Source organism: Lepidochelys kempii, chromosome 1 (genome assembly GCF_965140285.1).
Source record: "Lepidochelys kempii isolate rLepKem1 chromosome 1, rLepKem1.hap1, whole genome shotgun sequence".
NCBI classification, from domain to species: Eukaryota; Metazoa; Chordata; order Testudines; family Cheloniidae; genus Lepidochelys; species Lepidochelys kempii.
Genome location: NC_136380.1, coordinates 203,595,862 through 203,614,546, shown reverse-complemented (window position 1 = coordinate 203,614,546; position 18,685 = coordinate 203,595,862). Strand labels below are relative to the sequence as shown.

Genomic DNA, 18,685 nt, shown 5'->3' with positions numbered 1-18,685 from the left:
TGGCCCCCTGCTCATTCCTCCGCGCACTTTTTTTGACAAAAGCGGGCATTTGTCCTGTTTGCTATTGCCAAACGATCAAGTTGGCAAGAGCAAATCGGACAAATGCCCACCTTTTTTCCAAAAAGGTCAGGATGGCTGGGGCAGGGCTTAAAAAGGGACTGTCCTGGCCAAAACGGGACATATGCTCACCCTACTCAGAGCAGTAGGTTCACTCGTCTAAGGTAAGAGAGGCTGGAAAGGAAGCAGTGTCCCCTTAGCCAAGCCACTGGTAGCAAAGAAAAGGTTTTGCTAGCATGTAGATGCCAACCTATCCCCTTGGGCTAGCCTTGTGAAGGGGGGGGCAGTGGACTGCTCCGGAAATGGCTCTTAAGAAGCTAAGGGAATCTCTGCCAGTCTGCCAAGGAATCAGTCCTGACTGAGAACTCTCAGGAGCGCAAGCTTACAGGGCGCATGCTGCTCGTAACCCTCCCCATCCCCCAGCTCACAACAAGATGCGACAGAAGCCAGGTGGAATGCAGGGAGCTAAGGTGTCTCCTAAAGCTTAGTGTTGTTTGTGGTGCAGGAAAAAGATGATTTTTTCCACGTGTTTTAAATATAGAAGGCACGTTTTAGCAGATTTTATTTAAAAAAGGGTGGGGGAGTAGAGAAATGATTAACATGGGAGAGCGTAAAGACGGGGTTTGTTTGTATGGGGTGTGGGGCAGGGGGAGCAATGACAGAATCAAACCTGAAGCTGACATTTTTATTTTATTTTTCATTTTTTCCTTTGACCCCTGGAGAATACGCAAATAAAATCAATTAATGGGCCTTGAAGAAGAATCACTTTAAACTGTTCAATTAAACTCTGCAATGCAGAGAACAGGAGGGAGAGGGGGGAAAAAAACAATAAATACGTCTTAAAAAATGGACTTGTCTAAGGCACCTGGGCCCCGACATGCACCATTACTGACGGATCGAATCACGCTTCCATTAACACCATAATCTTATAGACTCCACAGGCCGTAAAAAAGGGAATTACTTTAATCAGGTTTGGTTAGGGCTGAATTTGAAAAGTGCTACAAGTGAAATAAAACACAACCTTGTCCCCCTTCCCCCCCCCCTTTGGTTTTCTTTCTTTCACTCCGGCTCTGTAATTTACAATTTGCCACCCGCCAAGGGTTCCTTTAGAACGGCTGGGATCCACTGATGTATGTCGTGCTCTCTCCCTTATTGTGGCGGAAATGATTAGGAAGAGCATAGACCTTCCGTCTCCCCCAGTTCCCCCTGATCAAATAGCTGAGGCCTTTGTTTCCTTTCGGGCATTCTCTATGAGCACTTCTAGATCCTCCTGGCTTTCCCCATCCACTCTTGGCTGCCATATTGGTAATGTTCATTCACCCACAATGTGAGCGGGCCAGGGGAGAGAGCCTGTGGTATCCCAGGCACGCTTAATGGCCATTAAGGAGACTGGGAAGTCGATAAATCTACAAGATGTCACAATAATCTTCTCTCAGTTTTTTCTTCTTCATACTCCAGCTTGTCTAATTTATCACATGGTGCCAACTCAATATATGATTCTTTTCTCCCCCTCCCACCTTCCCATGTCTGCTGCAAATCCAACACTGGCTGTATTCAAAGGAGAAAGTCGACAAGTGTGGATTTTCTTCTGCTTGTTCCTCCTGTCAAGCTCACGTGGTTATCGCTAGAGTGAAAATGTGTCCTGTTTTGCTCTATTTGGAGAGGCTTTTTAGTGAGAGAGGTGCTGCTGATAAGATCAGAAGTTGTTTTTATTTACCTAACTTTGTATGTGGCCCGGTACTCCCTAATGGAGTACACTACTACCGTGTACTTTCCTTGATGTCACCATTTCTCTCCACTGCAGAGCCGCTTCAGATGACGCTGGCAAACGTGCAGCTGCAAAGTACCCCACGTTGCAGTGCTCACCTCACCAGAGAGGGGTTGTAATGCTCAAGTGAGCTTTTCTTGGCTGAAGTGTGGAGTAATTGCTGTTTTCATTCCGAGAGCTCTGTGATATTGCAGTTCTCTAGGGGGCTCATGTTAACTCATCTGGTTCCTTGGCCTTAGTTGAGAAAGCTCCCCCAACACATGTGTGCACACAAACACGCGGGCTGGACCCACTGTGTTTTGCGTTTCCCATGAAGCTTTTGTGGCACAGTAGTTTGGGGCAGGTAGGGGAGGAAAGAAAAATCACACATAGGTTCTTGGCCTTATTATAGAAGACCCAGTACAATAGCCAGCCCTGCTTACCTGAGCTGAGATGGGGAGAAAGCTGAGTCTTTAATTCACTCCTTTAGGGGAAGTCCATATTGGAGAGCTGTGGGTCCTGAGTATAATCCTGTCAGTGCTGTGTATGTATGATGGTGTTCAAGAAAAGGATGAAAGGATACATTATCTGCAGAACGGGTCTTGCAGGAGTGTCTTTTCCTCCATGTTGAATAAAGATTGGCACAAACTGCAAAATTTGCATGAGGATCTGAATATTCCCGAAGTTAAAGCGTGTTTGGCTCGTAGGCCTTTCTCTAGAGTTTTGTAAAGCCTCCTGCACTCTCACCGCATTCTCTAAATCATAGTGGTTTGTGCACTTTACAACATAACCACCGAACTGTGAAAAATATACTGGAAGGTTATATTGCAGCATAGGTCAGGTGCATCAACTGGACTGACCCAAAGAGATCAACCTTCCACTCCTCTGGTATCCAGCATAAACAACAGAGAATGCACTGGGTACTGCCTCCTTCTATTTCATTTCTTGCCTGAGTCTCACACTTGGCTTTTCCTTCACCTACCTTCATCCTCCAGGTATTGGGGTCCAAGTTGCTGTGCTGAAAAACGGTTAGGAGCAATTCCCTCAGGAAGACAGCTGCTTGTCTTCGTGCATCTGTTCCCTCCTCAGACACCCTTCTAATCATAGAGTGGGAGGTTAAAGCACAGAAATTACACTGAAATTTCCCCCAGCCCCACAGAAAAGACTCTGAGGGAGACTGGACATAGAAGCCAGATAGTGAAACCCTTACTCACTTGGTCAGCACTTACATGGGTAGTCTCATTGGCCGCAGTGAGATTCCATTTAGGAATAAGTACTCACCGGTATAAACAAGGGTTTTCAAGTGATCCCAAAGCAAGCAAGTGGAGCGAGGGGCTGCACATGATGTGGGGGAGGGGCAGAAAACAGGGGAAAGGGTAGGGGAAGACAGAAAGGGGTTCAGGCCAAAAAATGGTGCGGAGAGATGCAGGGAAGGAAAGTAATAGAGGAAGAGGAGGGGGTTACAAAAGAAGAATTTGACTGAGAAAAGGAGGGGATGAGGGGGAGACGGATGAGGTAATTAGGCAGGAAGCGTGTGTGGGGGAGATGGAGGGAAAAGAAAAGAGGCTGTCTGAGGATTTGGTTATGGCAACACAAAGCTAATGCTAAAAACAGATAATAAGGAAAGGCAAAGAGAGAAAAAACCCATAAAATTCACTTGAAAAACTCTCCAAGTTTAAAAGCTCCCCAGAGGCTGTGTAATAGAAAAGGGCTTTTAAGTGCTATTTCTATTTTTTCTGGGGTTTTTTTTTTTCGTTTGGGGATGTCTCAGAGGGATGATTTATTGTCTAATGTATTTAAAGTGACATGGCCAATTTTGAAGAACTTGCCGCAGCGGTGCCAGCGGCACATTTCATGGCACTGAGGAATGCACCCTCTGTCTTTCGCTCCCTGCCACAGAGCGACTGCTGCACTCTGCTGCCAAAGCAATGGGGGATGGGAAGGCAGGCATCAGGCCATGTCATCAGGGGAAAAGATTCTCTCATACATACCTAGCCTCACCAGAGGAGGGGAAAGGAAGAAAAACAGGGGAGAGGTTAGAATGAGGCATAGATATTTCTGTAGCCACCTGGCATCTAGTTGCGGCTTTGCAGACGACAAGAACCAGAGCTGGATTGCTGTGTTGGCTTGCTGCATTGGCACCTTCTAGATATGCTGGTCCCAGTGGGTGCGGAAGGTCCTCTCCACTGCTGCCTCCTGTCAGTGGTGGTGGTGATGGTGTGTTTTTTGCATTCTAACTGTTGCTGTTGTCACTGACCTCTGTTGAGACATAAGACTTTCCTTGTGCCTCAGCCATTCTAGTTAGGAAACTGGATGGAATTTTTTTCTGATATTCAGCCATTGTCTGCCTTTGCTCAGTTTCATCCTGTTACACTTAATTATACCGCTTTATGCAGTTCCTCTCCTTCCTCTGTATTTACACACTTGTAGATGGGTAGTCTTACCTCTCTTAGTTGTCGCTTCGCCATGCAATACATATTTAATTATTTTAATCTCTCCTCATATGTCAGTCCTTCCAGATCTGTAATCATTTTTTGCTGCTGTTCTCTGAATTCCCTCTGCTCATCAACCTCTTTTTGGAAAAGCGCATTGCCCAGAATTGAAGGCAATATTCCAGCTGCAGTGTCGCCAGATCTGTATAGAGGGGCAGCACCTCCCTGTTTTGTGACATGAGATCACTGCATTTAAGCCCAGAATTATATTATCTTTCCTTCCTTTCTCGTTTTTGCTGATGTACAGAACTGCAGACCTGGAACTAATTTTGCTCTCCACTGCCTCCCACTGTTTTTTTTTTTTTTTCAACCATTCCTGTTTTCTAAATCTCTCTCTCCCCCCACATTGACGACACTGTTTCCATGTATTTTTTCCCCAGGTGTATTAACTTGCATTACTCTAAGCTGATGGTTTCTCCCCCCCTCCCCCACCTCCTGGTCCTATTTCGAACCTTTCTAGGTCTCTGTATTTCTCTGCCCACAGCAGTGTATAAAGGAAGAAACTATTCAGGTTTCTTTCTTCTTTTTTGGTACCGAGCTCCTTCATTCTCCCCCATGCATATGCACCCCAAGAACATCCACTGTGCACAAGAACCCAACAGCTGGCCAGCACCAGCTTGTGTCTCTCTAAGAGCCAAAGTTAGTCTCCTTTGACCTGACCAGGAGCAGCCACCCCATGCTCTGTTCCGCTATGTTAATGTTGAGCATGTGGGGTTACTATGCATGTTCTAAGTGCCTCATGATGCTTCCTCCCATAATCAGTCTGAGCATCACTGCTTCCCCCAATCGCTCCCTGCACTTAATTGACCAATGGAGCTAGACATATGGAGGATTGTATCACAAAACCAAATCAGGAGTTGTCAGAGGGGATTAATTCAAACAGGAAGCAGTAAAACACTTGTTTTTTTTTCCTCTAGCTCTGATGAAAGAAATGATTATTAATATCCCAAGCTGTGCACTCAGGCAGATGCCAGGGACTTTGATGCACTCTCTCTACCCAAGTCCCTTTTGCCTTTTCCTGTTGGATTCCTACTGGCTTCTCAGGCATTTGAGTGATGTGGGGATGGCTAGTATGAGAGAACCTCCCTCAGCCAGGCTATGCATTATGAGATGTGGTGGGGTGTGGACTCTGGGATAGATCCACAAGGTGTATCACAGCTGCAGCCTGATGTTGTTACTTTGTTATTTGCATTACAGCACTGCTTAGATATCCTAATCAATTATAGGGCCCCATTGTGCTTGGCACTGTATGAAGGTAGAATAAGAAACAACCTCTTCCCCTAGGGTCTTAGTCTAAATAGACAAGACCGACAAAGGGTCGGAGCTAGGAAGCCTCATTTTCCCCATTTTACAGATGGGGAATTGAGGCACAGAGATTACTTGGCCAAAGTCACACGGGAATTCTTTGACAGAGAGGGGAATTGAAACCAGCCCAGTGTATTAACCACAAAACAATCTATCCTCTGGGGATGAAGTGGATAGACTCACCTGTGGTTTCATGGTGAGATTTGCTCTACAACATCATGATGTTCTGAGGTGATGTTTGTGTTGCAGCATCACGACTCCTCTTGCCATACTGATGTAGCTTTGTGAAGTGCTGTGAGCAGCATCCCAAAATGATGCCAGTGTCATGATGCCGTGACTTGTCCCAATGACCAGTTCTAAAAGTACCAATCCCACAGTCAAAAGAGATCAACTGTTGGACTTAAGGGGTTTCATAGGACTGAGGCAGTTCACAATATTTCATTTCAGGACACTTGCCTCTGAAAGATTTCTGGAGATTAGGGATCTAAGGTTCGAACTGCTTATCTAATGCTATCAACATGTGCATCTTGCTAATTGATAGGACTGACTGGCCTTGCACCTAATGACAGGGTGCCAGATGGATTTCTGTGGGTGGAAGATGGTCAGGATACTGAAGGGAGAGAGGTAAGAGGCAGGCCCAGTACTTGTCCATTTGGGGCTTCCTTGCACATTTCACTGATACACTTGGCACTGATCACTATCACATTCAGGACCAATCTATTATGGGTATTCCTATGTTCCCATGTTTCTACATGAAGTGGCCTCCAAAGTAGACCATGAAGCTAAGCTCAAAGTCCTGTGGGTAAGAAAGCAGATGCTGGTCCAGGAAATCTCCCCTCTTGGCTACTTGCAAGGCACTGCAGCAATGAATGCTGCAGCTCTTGCTCAGTGTCAAACAGAAACACTCCCTCTGTCCTAGCTAAACCGTACGGAAGAGATGAGATGAGGATCAGAGCAGTGGTACAGGGGCTGCAACTTTAGAGGAGGTTCTGCCCCCTATGGGGGCCATGAGCATATATGAGGCCTTGGAGTGGGTGAGGGGACATGATAGCTGCCTTTCAGAGCTGCACAGGTGTGTGAGTCTCGTTACATTCTGCAGCCTCTATCATTAAGGCAGTGGCAGATGTTGTCGAATGTGACTGGCATAGCCACAGGGGATGCAGTAAACCCAGCTTAATGGTCAGAACAACAGCGTGTCTCTGGCAGGCTGGGGTTTTCAGAATTGGGCCTTGCAAGCACAGCACCACCTTATGTTCCTTGAAAAATTCAGGCCATCTATTTCACAGCACCCCAAACCCCAGTTTCTCCTGCAGCCCCCTGATTCATTTTTTAATCTCTCTTCCCCATCCTCATCTTAATGGCTAAAGGTAATCAACTCTGGAGAATGGGCTTTGTACTGTAGCCTGTATCCATTGAGAGTAGTCTAGGCTGCCCACCGTGGGGTCCTACAGGTTGAACATAGAAGGGTAACAGTCCAAGGTTGCCAGGGGGCCTATAGAGAAGGCAGTTTTCCCCAAGTTGAGATGGGGTGCTAGGCTAGCTGGACTGTTGGTCCAATGTGATGTGGCAATTCCTATGCTTCTTTCCCCATATCCCAACCTTGTTTTTCTGGAGTGGAATATTTAACGTTCCTCGCTCCATTTTGCACAGTGGAAATAAGCAGCACAACATGACACTTCCTGCAAAGACATTACTCAGACATAACCTCCGCCTTCTCATCCTATCGTAAGTGTGTGATGTTCATGGGGCACCCACTTCACAAATGCCCCACTTTTATTTAAACACAGAGCAGATTCCAAAGAGTGACAGGTAGCTAGGAAATGCAGGCTGGATTATTAGTTGCAAGTTGTGTGTAGTTCATCAGGAAACAGCACCTCACATGCTGTGAGGTGTAGGCCATGTGCACACACCCAGAGAGAATTCTGTCTAGGTCCTTTATCTGGTGCCAAGCGTTATGGTATTGGAGAACTTGCATAATAATACTTGCATTACCCTTTGCCTGGGAGGATCTCAAAGCACTATACAGAAGTGGGCAGAGGGGATAAGCTCATTAGCTCCATTTCATAGATGATGAAACTACCACCCAGGTCTCCTGACTTGCAACCCTGTGCTGTAACTGTTAGGCTATACCACTTACCCAGGGAATTACCCCTTTCTAGCAAGCTTCCATGCTGAAAGCTGAAGGGATGCATGTGTTCTGATCATTTTATGAAAATGAAGCCTGTGGCTATGTGAGGAGCTATGGAAGTTTTTAAAAGTATGGAGTCCATTATTCTTGCCTGGTGGTGTTACAAAAACCAAAACAGACAATAGAAAAAATGAGTCCACTCTTTTTGCATTTCTCCCTCTATTTATATATACACTGTTCACATATCACCCCAGCTTCTAGAAAAAAATTTGCTGTTCATTCCTTTGCTGGATGAATTTATGATTAACAGACAAAGTTAATCATACCGTTGTGCCATCTGTGAGATCAGGAAACAACCATAAACTTACCAGTCCTGCACTCTCCTCATAACCACTTCCACCCAGGCCCCGCTGGTACCTCTGTCTGACCTGAGCAATTTCTGCTACTCTTTGGTGAACCACCATAGCACACAAGCACCAGTTATCTTCACACTGCCGTGCTTCCTAGCCACAAGCAGGGCTTAAAACATCAACAGGTAGTGACACTTGTCAGACACATGCTGGTGTGTGTCTTCTGTAAGTAGCAGGCATCACTTACATATACTGAGACAGCAGGCATCACAGAGACTTGTTGGACAAGTCTCATGACTCAAATATTGGTACAGGGAGGTATAGATTGTTGTTCAGGAATGACAGGCAAGGTAAAAAGGGAGGAAGTGTTGTTTTATACATCAAGAATGTATACACTTGTTCTGAGGTCCAAAAGAAGGTGGGAGGCAGACCCGTTAACAGTCTCTGGATAAAGATGAAAGGGGTAAAAAAAATAGGGGTGATATCATGTTGGGGACTACTATAGACCAGCAAATCAGGAAGAGCAGGCTGATGAGGCATTTCTAGAACAAGTAACAGAAATATTCAAAACACAAGAGCTGGTAGAAATGAGGGATTTTAACTACCCAGACATTTGTTGGAAAAGTAATACAGCAAAGCACAAACTTTCCAGTAACTTCTTGGAATGTACAGGGGACAACTTTTTGTTCCAGCAGAAAGTGGAGGAAGTAACCAGGGGGACAGCAATTCTAGACTTGATTATGACCAAGAGGGAGGAATTGGTTGGGAATCTGAAGGTGGAAGGCAATCTGAGTGAAAGTGAGCATATGATAGGATAGATTTCTTGGTTCTCAGGAAAGGAAGGAGTCACAGCAGTAGAATAAGGACACAATCTCAAAAAAGCAGGCTTTAACAAACAGAGAACTGTAGGTAAGGTCTAATAGGAAAAAATATTGAGATGACAATATTAAAAGTACAATAGCAAACTATCCCAATGTGAAGGAAAGATAGGAAGAAAAGAAAGAGGCCAGTATGGCTCCATCAGGAGCTCTTTAACAACCTGGAAATTAAAATGGTATCCTACAAAAAGTGGAAACTTGGGGTAATTGCTAAGGAGGAGGACAAAAGAATATCACAGGCATGTAAGAACAAAATCAGAAAGGTGAAGTCACAAAATGAATTACACTTAGCAAGGGACATGAAAAGTAATAAGAGGTTCTTTAAATGCATGTAGGAGCAAGAGAAAGACAAAGGAAAAATATAAGTCCTCTACTTATTGGGGAAGCAGTGCTAATGACTGATGACCCAAAGAAGGCTGACTTTTTTAACACCTGTTCTGAGTTAGTCTTCACTAAAAAGGTTAATGGTGACCAGATACTCAATATAGTGATTAACAAGCACCAGGAGGAAGGAATGCAAGCCAAAACAGGGAAAGAAAAGATTTAGAATATTGACACACATTAAATGTACACGAGTCGGCAGGGCCTGATGAAGTTCATGCTAGGCTACTGAAGGAACTAGCTGAAGCCATCTCAGAACAGTTAGCAATTATAGTTGAGAACTCCTGGAGGACGGGGAGGTCCCAGAAGTTTGCAGAAGGGAAAACATATGCCCCTTTTTAAAATAGGTACTAAAGCGGACTCAGGAAATTATAGACCCATCAGCCTAACTTCTATACCTGGAAAGATCCTGGAACAAATTAATAATTTGTAAGCACCTAGAAGATAATAGGGTATTAAGGACTAGCCAACATAGATTTGTCAAGAACAAATCATGCAAAACCAACCCAATTTTCTTTATTGACAGGGTTACTGGCATGGTGGATAGAAGGGAAGCGGTAGATGTTATGTTTTGATTTTTAATAAGGCTTTTGACACAGTCCCACTTGATATTCACATAAGCAATCGTAGGAAATGTGGTCTGGATTAAATTACTATAAAATGGGTGTACAACTGATTGATAACTGCTCTTTGAGTACAGTTTTTCAATGTTTTGCTTTAAGAATGGAAGGATGTATGTTGTGGGATCTCTTGGTTCAGTCCAAGGTCTGATACTATTCAGTATTTCATTCATGACTTGGATAAATGGAGTGGAGAGTATACTTATAAAATCTGCAATGACACAAATCTGTGAGACATTACAAGAATTTTGGTGGACAGGATTAGAATTCAAAACAACCTTGACAAATTTGAGAATTGGTCTGACATCAACAAAGGCACGTGCAAAGTACTACACTTAGGAAATAAAAATAAAATGCACAACTCCAAAATGGGGAGTAATTAGCTATGTGGAAGTATGGTTGAAAAGGATCTGGGGGTTACTGTGGATCAAAAATTGAATATGAGTCAACAATGTGATGCAGCTGCAAAAAAGGCTAATATCATACTGGAGTGTATTAACAGGAGTGGCATATGTTAACCATAGGGGGTTATTGTCCTGTTCTACTTGGCATGGTGAGGCCTCAGCTGGTGTACTGTGTCAATTCTGTGGGCACGTTTTAGCAAAGATGTGCACAAATTGGAGAGAGCCCAGAGGAGAGCTACAGAAGTGCCAAAAATGTCTAGAGAACTTGACCTATGAGGAAAGGTTAAAAAATCTGGGAATGTTTAGTCTTGAAAGGAGACAGCTGTGAGGGGGGACCTGATAAGTCTTCAAATATGTTAAGGACTGTTATAGAGAGGATGGGTGGTCAATTGTTCTCCATGTCCACTGAAGGTAGGAGAAGCAGCAATGTGGTTAATCTGCACCATGGACATTTAGGTTAGATATTAGGAAAAACTTTCTAATTATAAGGGTAATTAAGCTCTGGAACAGGCTTCCAAGGGAGGTTGTGGAATCTTCATCAGAAGTTTTTAAGAACAGGTTGGACAAACATTTGTCAGGGATGGTCTAGGTTTACTTGGTCCTTCCACAGTGCTGGGATCTGGACTTGAAGATTTCCAGTCCTTTCCAGACCCACATTTCTATCATATAGGGGATAAATTAAGGTTTTATTTGATTTCCTGTTTGTGATTTAAGGGGAGGGGTGGAGTGGTGGTAATTGTTCTGTTAAACATTTTGAATGTCCTTACGTGTGTGTGTGTGTGTGTCCCTCTCCAACATTCTTTTAATGTTTATTTCCCTTAAGGAATTACCTTAACTGAGTTTAATCACTTTTTTTTTTTTTGCCTGGGAATTGTATTCTTGTGATCCTGCCTTCTGCTCCTCATTAGTGGTTCTGGAGGAAAGATTTGCCTGACGTGGAAGCTTAGCATTTCTGAGCCCTTCTCCTCACTTAGTCTGCATCCCTCCTTCTCTTCACTGACATCCACAATATTTTTGAAGCGTGTGACCATTTATTGACACTGGCATTATGGGGATCCTGCCATATTAGCCATCCACATCCATTTTTCATCCCGCTGTAATGCTGGTTTAAGAATGAGACTAGGGCACTTAATTAGCTGATATTTAAGAACTATGTTTAAGCCGTGAATGTTTTCCTTCTCAGATTGTTGAGCAGGATATTAGCACTGGAGGAAGGGCTGCCTGGGGCTGTGTCTGCACGGCAATAAAACACCCGCAGCTGGCCTGTGTCAGCTGGCTGGGGCTCAGGCTGCAGGGCAATAAAACTGTGGTGTAGCTGTTCAGGCTCAGGCTGGAGCACGGCCTCTGGGACCCTCCCCCTTTGCAGGGTCCCAGAGCTTAGGCTCCAGCCTCAACCTGAACAGCTACGCCACGCTAAACGTCTAGCCATTTTTAAAGCCCCACAGCCCAAGTCAACTGCCACAGGCCAGCTGTGGGGGTTTTACTGCTGTGTAGGCATACCTTTATGGTCTCCATTAGAGCTCTGCAAACCAACTTGAGCCTGGTGGGACCCAACTGTGGGGGCAAAAGATCTATCTGGCTTTAAGATTAAACTCGATAAGTTTATGGGGGAGATGGTATGATGGGATAACATGGTTTTGGTAATTAAATATTCATAAATAGGCCCAACGGCCTGTGATGGGCTATTAGATAGGGTGAGATCTGAGTTACCCAGGAAAGAATTTTCTGTAGTATCTGGCTGATGAATCATGCCCATATGCTCAGGGTTTAGCTGATCGCCATATTTGGGGTCGGGAAGGAATTTTCCTCCAGGGCAGATTGGAAGAGGCCCTGGAGGTTTTTCGCCTTCCTCTGTAGCATGGGGCATGGGTCACTTGCTGGAGGATTCTCTGTTCCTTGAAGTCTTTAAACTACGATTTGAGGACTTCAATAGCACAGGTGTGAGGTTTTTTTGTAGGAGTGGTGGGTGAAATTCTGTGGCCTGTGTTGTGCAGGAGGTCAGACTAGATGATCATAATGGTCCCTTCTGACCTAAATATCTATGAAACTTCAAGTGTTGGGTCTGGGTTGGGTGGGGTGGGGTGGGAAAACCCAATCTGGGCTCGGGTCAGCTCTTCTCTTTGTGCCCATGGGGTTGACATGCTGGCGTCTGAATGCCCCACTCCCAGTGGCCCCCGTCACCTCACAGCACTGTGTGCGCTGTGGAGTGAATGTGTTGAGGAGTTGCAGAGCCTCTCACTCCACCACGCACACAGAGCAAGAGGGGGTGACAGACAGCAGGAGCCCGTGCAGCCGCTGTGCTAATCCCATGGGCAGGAAGAGAAGGCCGATGTCATGGGCAAGAGGTGGAGGGGGCACTGAGTCAGATTCAGGGGGAAGGGTTGGGGTCAGGTTGGGTTGGAAAATGACTCAACCCACTCAAGTAGGGTCAGATGGGCTTGGGTCTGGGTCAGGCCTAAAAGTTAGGTCTGAGTACATCTCTGGTCTCTAGCACAAATGACACCACTTCATAGCAAGTTGGATTCTGTTACCTGAGGGCTCAGAAATGACACTGCAGGCTTTTATTTGCAAGAGGATTCCAAGCTGAATAATTTTGCTGCTGCTCTCATGTAAAATTGCATCAGGCATAATGTACCTCTGGGGTTTCCTGTGTGCCAGGGGTGTGTCACCAGAGAGGTGGCATTCGAGTAGAACTTTTGGGTGTTCTAAAGAGCCAGAACAGCTCCATGGGCTGGTAGTGATGGCACTGCAATGGACAAAACTCTAAATGGATTGGTCCAGTGGCTAGAGCCTGAGCGTGACGGTTCCTGCACTCTAATCATGTTGGTGTGCTGATTCCCCCTGGGACCTTCAGTGATTTAAAAAGGCTCCAATTTTCCTAAGTGGCCTCTAGTTTTTGGAGTCTCCATTTCTGGGTGCCTCACTTGAGACACACAGAGCCTAGTTTTCAGGACTGCTGAAGTCAGTGGAAGTTGTGGAAGCTCAGTTTTCTCTCCGACATGAAATGTTATGGTATGTTGTTTGCAAGAGCCCTTTGCCCAGAGATCTGTGGGCACTCAGCAAAAGTAAAAAATAGTTCCTTAAAAGCCATCATCAAAATCAAGAGAGTCACAAAATGGCTCCCAGGCCAAAACAAGCAATATGTAACCCTACACTGCTCATTTCTCTGCTCCAACCACACACAATGAAACGATGTGCCCAGCTTAGGATTTGGATCTGGATCTGAAGCTCGGTTTTAAGATTTTAGTTCAGCTCGTGTATGGAGAGAGGTCAGCTGCAAAGTTTGGATCTGAATCCGAACTTCTCACAGTTTAGGGAGTGGGAAGTTGAAGCTGGAGATGTCTAAAAGAACACCATCTGAGTATAAAACTAAACCATATTTGAACCTTGTTCTAATCAATGCCCTGGCCCTGGTCTGGTATGCACTGAGGGTAGAGCACTTCAGAGTCCCAGGCTCTCTGTCCTCATCAGAGAATACTGTGAAATGGCTTCAAATGTGATAAGGCACAGGGCAGCATGGGGGAGTCCCTTTCACAGATGGCTCGTGGGCTATTTCAAGGACTCTTATTAAGATGTAATGGTAGAAACTGGTGATGACTGAGTTGAAGAATTTTTTCTTGCCCTATCCCTAGATCAGGGGTGGCCAGCCTGAGAAGGAGCCAGAATTTACCAATGTACATTGCCAAAGAGCCACAGTAATAAGTCAGCAGCCCCCCATCAGCTCTCTTTCCCCACCCCCCTGCTCCCAGTGCCTCCCGCCCACTGGCAGCCCCACCAATCAGCGCCTCCCCCTCCCTCCCCGCACCACCTGATCAGCTGTTTCGTGGCGCGCAGGAGGCTCCGGGGGAGGGGGGAAGAGCGAGGGCCTGGCAGGCTCACGGGAGAGGGTGGGAAGAGGTGGAGTGGGGGCAGGGCCTGTGGTAGAGCCAGGGGCTGAGCAGTGAGCACCCCCTGGCAGATTGGAAAGTTGGCACCTGTAGCTCCAGCCCCAGAGTCGGTGCCTATACATGGAGCCGCATGTTAACTTCTGAGGAGCCTCATGTGGCTCCGGGGCCACAGGTTGGCCACCACTGCTGTAGATGGAATGCAACAGGAAAGCGATGCTTCTTAGATAATGGTTAGATTGTAGCATTGAGTGACTAGAAATGGGCCTGAACCAAAGCCCTGCATCTGAATGTACCCATACGTTGAGTTCTTATATGAACGTCCCACCTCTCTAAGGGCCTAAAGAAAACCCTAGATCTGCATGCCCCCAAAAATGTAGTGGAAGTTTGGATCTGGGTGTGACGTTTGTGTATCATTTCCATTTCTATAAAACAGGATGCACATAGATGCTCTGTCCATTCTTTAAGCTATCACAAATCCCAGGTCTTCATTTGTCCTAACCCTAGAAGTGGCATGTCCCCAGTCTCTTTTACTTTGGGCCCTGCTGGAACCTGCCTTCTATTGCATCCATACAGCTTCACAGCAGGAAACTCTCTGGGATTACAAAAAGAAAAGGAGTACTAGTGGCACCTTAGAGACTAACCAATTTATTTGAGCATAAGCTTTCGTGAGCTACAGCTCACTTCATCTGATGCATTTGAGCTTATGCTCAAATAAATTGGTTAGTCTCTAAGGTGCCACTAGTACTCCCTTTCTTTTCGCAAATACAGACGAACACAGCTGCTACTCTGAAATCTGGGATTACAATCAACCACAGCCAGATAAGACTGAAGAGCACTGCATTCGGGTGGATCCTTTCCCCTTTAAAACCTGAAGAGCAGCGAGTTGGTTACTAATGCAGCAGTGCTAAATTCTGCACTCCTGTTGGACAGTGGGAGGAAGCAGAGGCAGTCCCATTCGCTGTCGTGCCTCAAAAACTGGAAGTAAATAAATGGAAAGCTTCCTTGCTCTCTCTGCCTCAGATGTAAGGCCTTATTTAAATTGCCTATTTAAATTTTGCAAACTGCTCATTTTTCAGCGCTTTTCAGGAAACAGCAAATTTAAGCATTTTTAGCCAATTTATCAATTTTTTCCCCCAGTGGGGACAGTATGATGTCTTGTCCCAGCAGGGAATCGCTACCAGTGCTACTCGCAATTCACATGAGAAAGTGCTTGCAGTAAGAGATGCCAGATGCTAGTCATCCTTCTAGTATCTCTTGCTAGTAGCATTTGATATACTAGGTCTACTACAGAGCTCACTAGCAGAGAGTTCTAATGTTAGGCACTATAGGCTGAATTCATCCCTGTTCCTATGATGGGGTCTGTGGCTTGCATCTCCTTGATTCTAGGACTGTTCAGGGCTTGTTCAGTCCCTCTCAGGCACACCTGAGAGCTGTCTGAAGTTGCACCTCAACTGCCGCGGCCCTAATGTGTCTTGCGTTCCTGCCCCTTCCTACCCTGTCCCTCCTCCAGCTCTCCCTCAGTCTCCAGTTGGTCCACCCCAGAATGCCACCTGCAACAGAAGCATCAGTGCAGATAAAGCAGAGCTGGCTGAGCTGCTTCTGTACCTGGCAGAGGTGTGAGGATCCCATAAGTGAGCAGGTATGAGACCTGCCTCACATCAGACAAACTGAAGATGAATGGTCTCAAATCCACTAGCTAGAATACTGGAAGTTGTTGACCTAGCACAGAAATGAGTTAGGTGCTTCTGAAACCATCAATACCATTTTTGGTTCTTGATGCAGTTTATGGCAGTTCAGGAAACTCTTGAGACTTTACTAGGGAAGTGGTGTTCAGAGCCCTTGAGTCCCTTCATGTTCCCAGCTTAGTCTGAAGAGTTCCCTAGACTCTGCCTTATTCCTGGGTACAGCACTCCTACCGGTGTTCCCAGTGGGCACAGGGACTTTCCTTTCATAATTGACAGGTAATTATGTTTGTTTCCTAATCACAAAACTACTCACAAGATTTGGTTGGGAATTTTCCAGTTAAATGTTTTTCAATGGGAAAAACAATTTATGCAGAGGGACATGTCAGTATTGCAGAAGGCTTTCAATTTTCTATTGGGAAGAAGCAACACAATTTTTTTTTTTAGTTGGTTGAATTGAATTGGGTTTTTGGGTCAGGTCAACATTAATCTGTGGTCACCTGAGCTGCTACAGTACCCCCATGGGAATTGTAGTTTAGTTCTCTCACATCCTCATTCTCCAGTATGGACTGGGCTCCCTGGCAGGACTATATCTCCCATTATGCACTTTGGTCTCTCCTCTGGTTGACCACACATGGTGCATCATCAGAGTCATGTGACAATGGTGCATCATGGGAGATGTTGTAGGGGCAGAAAACCTGGTCAAGAGAGGAGAAAAGAACACAAAACAGACAAATTACATCTCCGACAAGGCAGTACAGTAGCTCCGGGGGACAGAGAAATTTTTTGATTTGGTTCAATGAACTGAAATAAAACATTTTGATTCAAGAATGTCAAACATTTCATTCCAATCAGAAATGTCTAAATAAAACCTTTCAACATTTCTGAATAATATTTTACCATGGAATTTTCCATTCAGTGAAACAAATTCAGTATTTTGACTTTTCTTCCCAATGAGGGACAAAAACAAATGTTAAAATATTGGAATTTTCCAACTGATGGAAATTGCAATTTTCAACCAGCTCTAGTACTAACCAGGTCAGCTGTGTTCTTTAGTAGAAAGAAATCATTATGTATTTAAACTGTAATTACCTGAGACTTGTTGTCTAGAGATTGGTCAGAGTAACAGTAGCCACTGAAACGGTGTACCTTGGTCCCTGATGGACTAAAAGGGAGCCTATAATCACTGGGAGTTTGGGAGATGGGGTTTCTTGCTCCATGATAGGGAGCCTAGAAACTCTCTGAGAGCCCAGGTTCTAGCCAGGGCTTGGCTCAGGGGTCTGCAACAGAGAGGCTAAAAGCCCTGGGGCAGTCCCTTATGGCAGGCCTGGCACAGACCCTGGAAGCCCAGGCTCACCAGGAATCCACCAGGTGAGGTGGCAGGAAACCAGGCAGTTGTCTGACGGAAACTTGCCTGAAGTTTATCAAAACCAATATGTTTCCGCAATAATTTCAGTTCCCATGAATCAGCACTTTCTGATGGCACCCTGTCAGAAATTTCCCAACCAACTCTACTATCAACCTTCCATAACTCTGGCCCATGTCAGGGATCTGGGGCTAAGAAATAAGATCATCTCTTACTAGCTCTACTGTAGGTGAGACTGTTGTTACTGTAGGCACCATCCTGCGTAGACACTAAATGTGGGCCTCCCATTTGACATTGCCCCAGGCAGAGAGTCGGGGGAAGGAAGGGTAGTCCTGCACTTAAGGTGACCTTTTCCTATGTGACCTTGGGCAGTGGCCTGATATTCAGAGTGATCAGCACCCGCAACTCTGGATTGCAGTCAAAGGGAGTTATGGGTGCTATGTCTGTGTGCCTCCATTCCCCATCTGTAAAATGGCAAGAATACCTCCCTAGCTCACAAGAATACTGAAGAGGAAAAATTTGTTCATTAATATTTGGGAGGAGCTCAGATACTACCCTGATGAGAGTGTTAGCAGAAGCTAGCTAGCTAAGAAAGAATATGGTGTAACAACATGGCACTACCTTGTATAAATAACTATCAGGTGTTGATATGTGCAGTATAATTACTCTTGACATGACCTGGTATTCTATCCTGTCAATAAGTGTTTAGGAGTTAACCTGATAAGCAGCAATGCAAGAAAAGAAAGTGTCCCTTGCAAATCTACTGTGCCCTAATATTTGAGGGGCCACATTGTATTGCTTGCAGGAAAGCGAGTAGAAGCTGCAGGACCTGGATTCTATTTTGAGTTGTGCCACTGACTGGCAATGTGACCCGAAGCAAGAAATTTCTCCTTTTTTGTGCCTGGGTTTCTCCATTGTCAATGGGGATAATGATACCTACTATTCCCTCTTTTGTAAAGCACTTTGAGGCCCAATATGTTGTCCCATAGGAACAGTGCTGCCCCTGGGATATGAATTGGATGATCTATATGTCTTTATCATCTCTACATTCTATAACTTTGGAGCTGATGTATGCCTTTTAATTTCAATAGACAAAATAAGAAAAATTCAAGTGTAAAGTGGAGGACAGGAGATTATAGGGAATAAGGTGAGTTGAATTGTATATAATAGCAGCGTACAGCCTTGACAGAACCCAGCTGAGGAGTTGATGAGACCCTAAGTTATGCACCCTGAGCCTCCTGCCCCAGAGATCTGAATGCCTGTTACAGATTTCCCCCCCCCCCTTATCATATCTCTGTACCCTGATGCTCACTCTAGCTCCGAAATGCAAATTTCACTAACCCTGCCGCTGCTTCCTCTGCAAAGGTTACTTCCAAGTACATATAGAT

At 45.2% G+C, this 18,685-nt stretch overlaps 1 protein-coding gene across 1 annotated transcript in view; it reads left to right on the top strand.

Moving 5' to 3' along the window:
- The window catches only part of LSAMP (limbic system associated membrane protein), a 1,352,562-nt gene that overhangs the window by 352,349 nt on the left and 981,528 nt on the right, over positions 1-18,685 (top strand). The gene's annotated exons all lie outside the window — the stretch shown is intronic.